The sequence below is a fragment of the Solanum verrucosum genome, unplaced genomic scaffold, assembly GCF_900185275.1.
Source record: "Solanum verrucosum unplaced genomic scaffold, falcon-dt-bn FXZP01000554.1, whole genome shotgun sequence".
In the NCBI taxonomy this organism is placed as follows: Eukaryota; Viridiplantae; Streptophyta; class Magnoliopsida; order Solanales; family Solanaceae; genus Solanum; species Solanum verrucosum.
Window position 1 is genome coordinate 69,972 of NW_026020229.1, and position 11,523 is coordinate 81,494.

The 11,523-nt window shown below is 32.7% G+C and overlaps 2 pseudogenes; one reads left to right on the forward strand and one right to left on the reverse strand.

Annotated features, from left to right (window-relative positions):
* Positions 1-571: 571 nt before the first annotated feature.
* On the forward strand, positions 572-8,317 carry LOC125831920 (uncharacterized; annotated as a pseudogene).
* A 1,221-nt stretch (positions 8,318-9,538) lies between these two features.
* Positions 9,539-10,187, reverse strand: LOC125831921 (uncharacterized; annotated as a pseudogene).
* Positions 10,188-11,523: the final 1,336 nt, after the last annotated feature.

Below are 11,523 nucleotides of genomic sequence, written 5' to 3' on the forward strand. Positions count from 1 at the left end.
ATGGATAATATGTACAAATCAAGAAATGGTTGTTTATTGACAAAATAATAATAATTACAACAAAGTATGGTTATGCAAATAGACTAAGGTCTATTTGAGATTTTATTTCTTACTCCAAAGTGATGTCAACTAGTATGGCTTTTTTTTTTTTTAACTAACCGGACATAAAGCCCATTTAATAAAGAGAAATTTTAAGGAAAAATTACTAGAATACAGACACTTAGTTAACATATTCACAATATTTCCCTACTATTTAAAAAAAAAATACAAAAATCCCTATTTTCCCCACAAAACTAAACTACCGGATACATTATTTTGAAGAAGTCCAAACCCTTAGTTTCCCACCCCTAAATTTACTCCTCTAATTTCTCCACAAATTTTATTGTTCAAGAACCCACAACTCACGACTTCCACTCCAAAATTATCTCTGCCATATTCTCAACAGATTCATCACTCCAATTTTGAATTTCAAACTAATTTTGTCTCCATTCAACCAATTTCCGAGTTTGAAATAGGTAGTCTCTTCATCTTCAACTTTTTTTTTCATTTTTTTTATATTTTCTAATCCTTCATGGATCATCCGTCTTTTAGTATTGGGATTACCCAAATAGTCACACCAAACTCTAATCGAATCTTTGATTATGAAGATCCTAACTGGGCAGAAAACAAGTCTAAGAGCTTGCATGATCCTCTAACAATGGCTAAGCAAAGTTCCAAGAAGTCAAAAGCTAAAATGGAGGCACATGCAAAAACACCAAAGAAAAGGGGTAGAAAGGTTGCCCCTGCCATATCCAAATCTGCACTACCAACGGTATGTATTTTATTTTATTTTTCTTTTTTTGTAATTTTCTGTATTCACATGTTATGAGTTTTGTGTAATAGTAGATACATTATTGTTAATTAAAATTTATTATGTATATTGATTAAAATCTTCATTTGAGACACAAAATCCTAATTTTTGGTACATTTTGTTTATTTATTACGACTCATGTATCAAAAAGTTAAAATTTAAATAATAAGATAGAACTGTTGATATTTATTATTAATGTATCAAATGTTGGTTTTGTGTATCATTTATTCATTTTACCAGATAAAGCATTATTGGTCATTTTTTTGTTGTCAAAAGTGTATGAAAGTTTAAAGTTCATATTAGAGGATTACATGTATGTTGCTGAACAACATAATGTTCCATCATTTGGCTTATTGTTCATATTAAGTATCAATTTGACTGATTTATAATCTGTAGTTACAATTATGTATTAAGTATAATTTTACATTTTTATGTATCATCTTATAGCTTATTGTTTCTATTAAGTATCAACATCATTTTTTTGAATTGCAGAATATTAATTATGTAGTTAAACAGATTCCAAAACACTCCCTTAAGTTTGGCTCTACTTACCATACAAATTTCATAAGAGACTTAGTGTTGTCAATAGGGGATGAGGGTATCCAATTATTCAAGGATATTATATTTGGTCCATATGTGAATATTCCTAAATGCAATTATCAAGGTCAGATCACCAAGAGTTTACTTCTTTTAGAGGTGGAGCAGGACAATCCAGCCGGAGAACTTCATATTCGCCATGCTAAAGGAAATATCTTGAATTTTAGTATAAAAGAATTTGCGATTATTATTGGTTTGAAATGTATAGGAAATAGTAAAGATTTCCTGGGCCTAATTATAATGTAAACAAACAACGGCTGGTAGATCGATTCATAATGGGTGGTTGGGATAACATCGATGATGCCCTTCAGATGGCTATTATGTACTTCATTCATACTTTTGTATTATCTCAACTTGGTACTGCAACAATTCCAATTGAAGATTTCTTAATGGTTGAAGACGACAGTTATCAGCAGTTTCCGTGGTGACAACGGGCCTTCACAAGGTTAATGAATTCACTTAGACAAGAGTTCAAATCTGAGAAACAAATGTATCGCTTAAATGGTATGCCATACACACTTAACATATGGGTATATGAATGTGCGTCTGTGCTAGATAATGACATAGCTGTTAAAGAACGAAATGTTATTCCAAGGATATGCAATTGGAAAGTTGTGGCTGAAAAGCCCAAATTTGAGATGTTTATGGAAAGCATTTTTACGGAGGTAATTAATAAACAACAACTTTTTACTTTCTTTTTTTATAGTTCTCGATACATTTTTTGTTGCTTCTAATCATGATTCAACATTTTGTTTTTACAGAATAATTGTGCTAATATTCAGCCAACTGCTGAGGAAATCACATCACTTGATTTACGTCATATCAGTCACGTATCTCCAACTGAACCTGCCCCGTCAAATGTTAATCCTGAGGTTGGGCAACCACAAGAGGTTCCCGGATTTGAAGACTTTTCATCCAGACCTCCAGATCAATTGTTAAGGAGATCAATACGAGTCTCTAGCACAGGATCTACCCCACCACCGAAGAGAAGAAAGGTGTCACGCCCCGAGCCTACACCCTGGGCGGGACCGGCACCCGGAGACCATTTCTAGCCCCAAGCGAACCCTTGGCCTGGCTTTCTTAACTCAGCGGAAACCTCAACAGAATAACTCAATGCAATGCAATATTACAAAACAACTTAACTTATAAAATATGGCCATAAAGGCAACTCGAATCTCAAAATAGAATATTTACATATATATATAGATGAGAGACTCAAAACTAACTGACTGACTGTCTGTCTATGAAGCCTCTAAAATACTGAGATGGATGTTGGGACAGACCCCGCAACATCCTAATAAAACAAAAACTAAGAACATAAAATAATTGAGTCCTCCGGAATGCAAAGAGGCTCACCACTGACTCTGGAGTGCTCAGCTAGATCAACGACGTGCAGGATGCTGATCCGGGGTACCTGAATCTGCATCATCAAACGATGCAGGCCAACTGGCATCAGTACATGGAATGTACGAGTATGCAAGCTGGAAAACTAAGCAACAAAGGCTAGAAGGAAAACTGGAAGAAACTGAATAGCTTACCTGGCTCAACTTAACTCAACCTGACTGACTTCTTTCAATATAAGGCAATTTAAAACAAGTGCGATATAAAGAAAGATTGCTTAAAACATGCTATGAACTCTGTGTGTATACAAGGATACAATAAGCCTGAAATGTGTATAAAAATACAATGAACTGATGTATATAAAAAATACAATAATCTCTGTGTATGAAAAATACAATAACTGCTGTGGGAGTTTCTCTAACCGACAACCATCACATAAGAGCTATAGTGATGATACAGCGATCGACCTCACACTGCCAGAGCATCTTATACCCGGCCAAAGGTATAAGACCTGAACTGCCTAATGGATCCACTAGTCTAATCTGAAAAGGATTCATCTAAAAAGTATGATCCTTTTCTACCCATGGTGGCTAACATGGTTCTATGGGGGCTGTGGGTTCTTTGAACGCTCCCCCAATTCGGTGCTCGATACTACTCCCAAAAATGTACTGGCTCTTATGTTTTTAAAACATATTTCTTCCTGCTGATATGAGATAATTACTCAAAAACTAGCCCGAAGGCTTTTTGGAAATCTCAGTTTCCAACCTTGTTTAAATGTAAAAACATTTCTTTAAAACTTCTTTGGGAATACATAGTTCCCTAATAACTTTGAGAAAAGAACTCAACTTTAAACTCTTTACTTTACTTGAACTCTTGGCTTGATGTGAAACTCTTAACTTAACATGAAACTCTTAACTTTTGACTTGACTTGAAACTCAATACTTAACTTGGAACTTGAGCCTTAGAATGAAGTTAAAACGCTCAATGAAGACTCTTGGAAAACCTTAAAGACTTGCTTTGACTTACTTACTTCTAAGCTTGACTTCACTTGACTTGGAAACTAACTTCACTTGACTTGGAAACTAACTTCACTTGACTTGTAGTTTTACTTGACTTTTGGAAGTACCTTGGAGTGTTGGAAACAACTAGGAAACATAGGTATAATACCTAGGAACATGTATAAAAAAAGAAATGGTGAATGAAAGGGAAGGATTGGTGTCCTTGGCACTAGGAGAGGTGCAACAGCCCAGCCCCTTTTTCCCCAAAAATCCGACTTTTTCCCCTTGTTTCTTTCCAATTCTAAACCCTCTCAACCTCAAGGTTTCAGCAGCAACACTTAGAACCATAAAGACCCTTATTATACAATAGATTCAACTCAAAAATCACAGCTAGAAATCTGTACTAAATCAGCAAGAACTTCAACACAACACCACTACAACTTCAACAACCAATAAATCTTCTCTTGGAATTAAAAACGAGTTGGTGTGTGGGGGTATGAACCAACCAACACTAAGGATCATAAAATCCCTCAATATACAATAGGTCACAACTCAAATACACAGCCCAATCCTGTCCCACAACCAACAATAACTTCAACAACACAACTAACAACATCAACAACAACTAACAACTTCAACAACTTCAACAACAAATCCAATCTCTTCTCAAATCATAAAAACGAGCTTGGTATGTGGGGGGAAAGGATAAACCCACACTAAAGACTCACATACCTTGATAGGGATCACCCCCGACGAAAATCACAATGATCTTGACAAATCTTGTTGATCTCCTCTTTCTTCTCTTCTTCTTCTCCTTCTTCTCTTCTTCTTCTCTTGAACCCTAACTCTTTCTCTTTCAAAATGGGACAAAATGATCCAAATATCAGCCTAATACAACAATATAAGCTCAAAAGAAATTATTTGTGAAAAGACCAAAACGCCCTTAAATTTCCGGAACGGAATCCCTGCCAACTGCCCCACTTTCAAAGATCATAACTCGCTCATACGAACTCGGAATTGAGCAAACTCAGTGGCGTTGGAAAGATCGTTCCACAAGCTTCGAAACCATAACTGGAACTACTCCTAACTCATCCTGAGCTAGGAGTTATGACTGCTCAAAGTTGGCCAAAAACTCACTGATTTCCACACTTAGCCAAATTTCCAAATTTTTGAACTTAGCCAAATTTTCCAGATTCTGGACTGCCAAATTTCCAGATTTTAAATTTTTTCAAAAAAAAGACTATTTCCAAATTTCAAGCTTCTTCATATTCATTTTTAAATTGTCGGATGTTACAAAAGGTTGTACATCCACATAAAACTAATGTTCCCAAAGCCACACAACCAGATGAGCAACCAAATCAGTCATTTCAAACTCCGGATTTACCAACGTCAGAAGCTGGCAATATATATGGTGTTCCTGATAATTCAGATATTCGGAAAGTTATTTTCGACAATTCACAATAGGAGGGACTGAAGCAATACTTGAAGGGTTATGTAAGTATTACAATCATATGTTTTATACATTTGGTTATTTACTCTTAATTCCTTGAAACATGTGTAATTTGAATATAGGTTGACCAACAAATTGGCTATCTTGAGGAGTTAATAAAACAAAATCATTCTGAGTTGATGAAAGTTGTTGGCGCGAAAGATAACAAAAGTGAAAAGGTATTATTTTTCCTTTTTTGTTTGCCTTTTCATTTTGTGTTATACTGATTCTTTAATTCCTAAAGGATATTGATGGCATTTATATGCCATATAAGGTGGATGATTCTGTAGAGAAAGATAAAGTTGATCCACAATCCACTTCTCACCAGTCCTTTCAACAGTCTATTTCACCAATACACATGGATTTTTCAATTCATGATCAAGATATTGATGGATCTGCTGATGATGTTGAAGAATAGGTTACTGAAATCAATGTTGCAAATGTATGCATCTGATACATAAACACATTATATTCATTAATATCAATCTACCATTTGGAATAGTGAATATGACACACTAGTAATTTCAATTAGGTATCCTATTAGTGTATCATTGCCATAGTTTCTGAATAATATATTTTATTGTTATTGTATATACTTTATCTAAGATATGTTATATATCTTATATATGCTATTTATACCAATTGTGTTGCAAAGTAATGTATCTAATACGTTAATGTCACACAAATTAGAATTTGACACATTGGTAAAATCAGTTAAGTTTCTTACTAGTGTATTATTTACATACTTGATACTTTATATAATCATTAAAATTATAAATAAACAATTTGATGTTATTGTGTATCAATAACTGTACATGGTAGATTAATAATGACTTTTTATTAAAAAAATATTATTGAATCATGTTTATTATCATTCTAACATTTGAAGATACTTTAAGTGTATTATTGTTTAACCTCAAACATGTTTAGAGTGATGATACATCATTTAAGGAACAAGTTATGGAGGATGCCACAGAGGTTATACACAACACACCATAGTCATGTTTTGATTGAAGAAGTTGTTCTTAATAAAAAAGTTGTAAGTATAAATTTTCTGGATCATTATACATTTATTATTTTGTATGTATCATAATATAATCAATATCATATTTATTAGGATAACGCAGTAGATGTAGCCCCCCAATCAGACACAAAGGTTTTGAGTGGGGATGAACATAGTGTTGATACACTTCAACAAAACCTAGTAAAGCACGCTTCAAATCTATTTCTTGTTGATACATCTGTAAGGTTCTTAACTGTTTATTGAAAAATGTGATAAGTTGTCTATTCTTATTTTAACCTTTTTCTTATAATTACCTAATATTATGTAGGATTGTACCACATCGTCTTCAATTTCATCTGGTACTGAAGTTGTCGTAGATGCACTTATATGCGCGCATTTCCAAACCAGCCAATTAATGTCAAACCACTGAGTTTGATTAGTCAACTCGAACTAACTGGCAGTGCTGATTGGTTATCTGACAGTCAACTACCTACCTAACTTCCAATAAAGGAATCTGCACATAATCCTGATACAAAGACTCCAGCTCCACACAATAGGATGCCTTCAAGAATTGTACGGTCTCCGTATTTGACTTCTTTTGGATCCAGCGATAAAGGCAAGACAAAAATAGATGACGATGTTCGCCAACTCCATCCATTTGAAGGATGTAGCATTCTTTATCAAATGTCGTCAGGTTTGATGGATGAGTTCTCCCAGTGGATTGAAAAGGGACTCCTAAAATCACACGCGAATAAGTAAGTTTTTATAATATATCTTGCTACTTTTGTGTTGTATAAATTTCTTCTTCTTTTGATTATAAACATTCTTTCCATGTATAAGAAACCATTTGAGGACAAATATAAAGTAAAATCTGCTCTGTTTGGTGTTGATCATATTAATTTTGTTGTCGCATTTTCTCTGGATAAGAACTGGTTTTATACTATGTCACAGCCGAAAAAATGTTGGACTGATGAGGTATCATATACATTATTTTGATAAATTAAATTAGACTTCTTATAATTATGTATATGATACTCATTGGATATGTATCAGTTACAATCTCAAATTAGTTTTAGTATTTTTTTTCCATGTATCATATACTTTTTATCATATTGTGCTGATTTTATGTATTATGTTGTCTTCTATATTTTGCAGCATATAGATGTAATCTTTTACTATCTACGCAACAAGTCTAAACAAAGAAGCATGGATCAGTACAGATACACTATAGTCAATTACTTGTTTAAGTCTCATATCAACAATGCACACACAAGGTATTATAATAGTCCTGCAGATGATATTATTAGTACACAGGAACACATTGCTCGTGGTGATGCCGTATTTGTTCATGAAAGATCTATCATTAACGTCATTAATGAATTTTCGATCCCTACTGCTTTACCATGGCATTTAGTAGATGAGGTTTACATTCCAGTAAACTGTGATGAAGAATTTCATTGGGGGTTGGCTGTGGTGGTTCTAAGAAAAAGGCTAATAAGGGTGTATGACTCAAATTCGGGACCAAGGAAAAAAGTTCATTCTGGAAACATAAAGAAGTTGTCTCAAATCCTTCCAACCTACCTTCATGATAATGGGTTCTTTGAAAAGACCGAGAGAACTGATTGGGCAGCATTGGACACATATAAAGAGAAGAAAATCGGAGAACTTTTGGGTCCATAACATTCATTTGATGTGGAGTTTGCTCAAGACATCATGCAACAAGAAAGCGATAGTCTGTCAGTATTGTATCATGCTTTCTCTAATTTTTGTATCTAATTCATTCTTATAATTAATCTTCTTATTTTTTTAGTGATTGCGGAATGTTCGTAGCTGCATTTGCTAAATTCTTGAGTGACGAAATCAACATGTCATATGATAGTTTTGAAAGTGACTATCTTCGCAAAAGATATGCAACGCTGTTATGGAAGTATGGTCTCGACAAGGCCAAGGCGGGATATGTTAGTGACAATGATGACCCTCCAAGGCTGAAGAGCGTCTTAAATCCAGCAGCAGAAAATGAACTTGTTAATGTAGGCTAGTTAGTTTTCTATGTTCCTGTTCACAAGCACATGTTGATACTTATTTGTTTTTTAAGATATATTAATTAGTGTTTTGGAGTATTTACTACCCTTTTAATAATATAGTTTTAAATTTGGAAGAGTTTTGAGGTTTAAAATTGTTTTTTCTTTTAATTTTTTGTTCAGTTTAGTTAGGACTTCAGAAAATTATGTATCCGATAAGTGTGATAATAATGACATTATTGTATTTGATAAGTATGATAATAATTACATTAATGAAATTTTGAGACTGAAAAATATGACATTAATGTATCTGATAATTTTGTGACTGAAAATTATGACATATCATTAGAATTTTTTAAAATAATTATTATGTACATGATACAAAATGCTTACAAAATAACAAACTTGTTTGTATCACAAATCGTGATACTATATTTTACACGTGATGCATGCCAGTTAATTTTAAAAAAATTAAATATCTTATTACATGACGATTCGTACAACATTTTGTACAAATCATAGCACTTGATACTATATTATTAAGTAATATGATTTATCAAGAAGAAATTTATATATATTACACACAATAATTATGTATCATAATAAGAAAATTTATTAAGTATCTAAACATATGATACAATATTGCTAAACTTGATACAATTAAATATAATTTCACAATTTCAGCATATTTAGTAAATTTTACATGTTATTTCTTATACCTTTGGGTACAAATCTCAGCAATTGATACTAATTGAATTTTCGATGCAAAAGTTTCAAAAATTTATGTATCAGATTCATAATTTATATATATATATATATATATATATATATATATATATATATATATATATATATATACAAAATTAACTTTGACAGAGTTTAACAAACAAAAATTATAGAACCCATTGATAAACGTTTCAATTCAACTTATTGCATCAGAATCTGTATGTAACAGTAGAAACAAATGCTACACTTGAGAATTATTAAACATGAAATATCAAAGTACACCGGAAAAATAATCATCAAGAAACTTTTGGGAAGAAAGTGCATGCTCTTCTATTGTGACCTTCTTGTCCACATTGTCCACAACAATTCGTGTTTGCAGTTAGCTTTTCATCTGCATTTTTCTTCATTTTTTTCCTTGGTCTACCAGGAATTTTTTTGTATCTTGGTGGCAAGACAAATTCTTCCAATCACTTTTGTCTGGCATTGGTTCCATTGGAACTGCATATGTGTTTGCTAATGCATCAGGTTTATAGTAATCAGAGCAGTAGGGGTGTACATCTTTAATATTCTTCTTCTTGAAAATAGCCATTGCGTGCGCAATCTACCACAAAAACAATTCTTTCTCTCAAGGCAAACAATGCATCTTATCCCACCTTCATAAACTGAAAAAATAAATTCAGAAGATGCAACAACCTGCAATAATTTACAAGTTATTGATACATAACATGATACACAACAATCTAAAGAAAATTTAAGCAAGATACATAATAATTGATATATGTATAAGTACCTTCATTTTCACACATTTTGACGCGTTTATAATCAATATCTCTTCAAATTTCCTCCCTAATGTTTCCTTTGTATAAGATGCTATTCTCTATTTCTGCAGTTCCAAGAACCAAATAGAATTCTAGCTTCTTCCAAAAAGTTCAAAACAGGTAGTTGTCGTGCCTCAACAAGGCAACCATTAATACATTCCGCAATGTTAGAAGTCATCATTCTTCCCCTGTTCACGGTTGCATGAGATCTAGACCACCTTTCATACCCAGCCTCTTCAAGATACTTCTTAACTCTGACATTTACTTTTTCCACTTTAGCCATCAATTTTTCAAAATCCTTTTTTCGATAAGCCTTGGCCATCGAATAAAACAGATCACTTAGTGTGTTTCTACTTCTCTTGAAGTATGTACAAACATTTTTCCACATGTGTCATATGAATGCAAAATGAGGAACATTTGGATAAACTATACTTACACTCTTCATTATGCTTTCATTTCTTAGAAACAACACACATTTTTTCTTTCTCACCAAATGCATTTTTGAACTGTGTGAAGAACCATGTCCATGAACAATCATTTTTCGTGTCTACAATTTCATAAGCTAACGGTAATATGCAACCTTGACACAGGCAACACACAATATTACGATACTTGATACATAATTGTGGCATAATTTTATAATTACTATTTAAAAAAATTAAATTAATCAACAACATGACATACCTGCCCCATCCAGTGTACTTGCGAATACAAACGTCCCTTTGTAAGCTCCACTAAGATGTGAACCATCAACAACAACAACAGGCTTACAGAACTCAAACCCTCTCATCAATGGCCTTAATGCAATGAGTAGATACATAATTTTTTTATTTTTTTTATTTTTGCATTCGTATATATGAATTTACAGTTTCCAACATATATATGTATCTTGGCATATGTCTATATGCATCTGCAGGATTACCCCTTATCAACTCTAGTGCACGTTCTTTAGCACACCATGCTTGTTGGTAAGAAATCTCAACACCATGCATCTCCCTAATATCATCAATTATATCATTTGGAGTATGTTTTCTTTTGTGATTTACCAGTTTTGAAGCTGTCACACCACCAATAAACCCAACAGTAGCTTGTACCTTACTTAATACCCTATCCCTCAATGAACATGTTTGTTCACTGTTAAAGTATCTTACTTTGAATATATCTGTATTTTTCCTAACAAACGCCTCTAATTTCCAACAACAATCCTCAGAATAACACACTAAAACATAGCTGCAATTATACGATATACATTAATTAGTTGTTAGCTTCTGATGTAGACTTTCAATAAAAAAAAAAGACATGATACATTATTATAGCTTAAAACAATGTTTGTAAAGGTATGTATCATTTACATAAACACCTTATATACCTTAATGTCAAACAATCGTACTTTATCATTCATATCAATGTCCACTGAGTTTTACAGCTTTCACACACAAATCAACAAAATGATACAAAACAAACAGTTGTGTCACAATTATCAATCCCTCTTCAATGATACATGATCCTTTGTAATTAATTCACACAAATACATAAACTCATCACGGAAAATAATTCAACACTTATTGAACATGATGCAACATTATATTATGTAAAGTGTGTAAACAACATTGTATTATGAACAACATTTTAGTACAAACAAATTTTTAAAATGAAATAAATATAACAGATCTATTCACA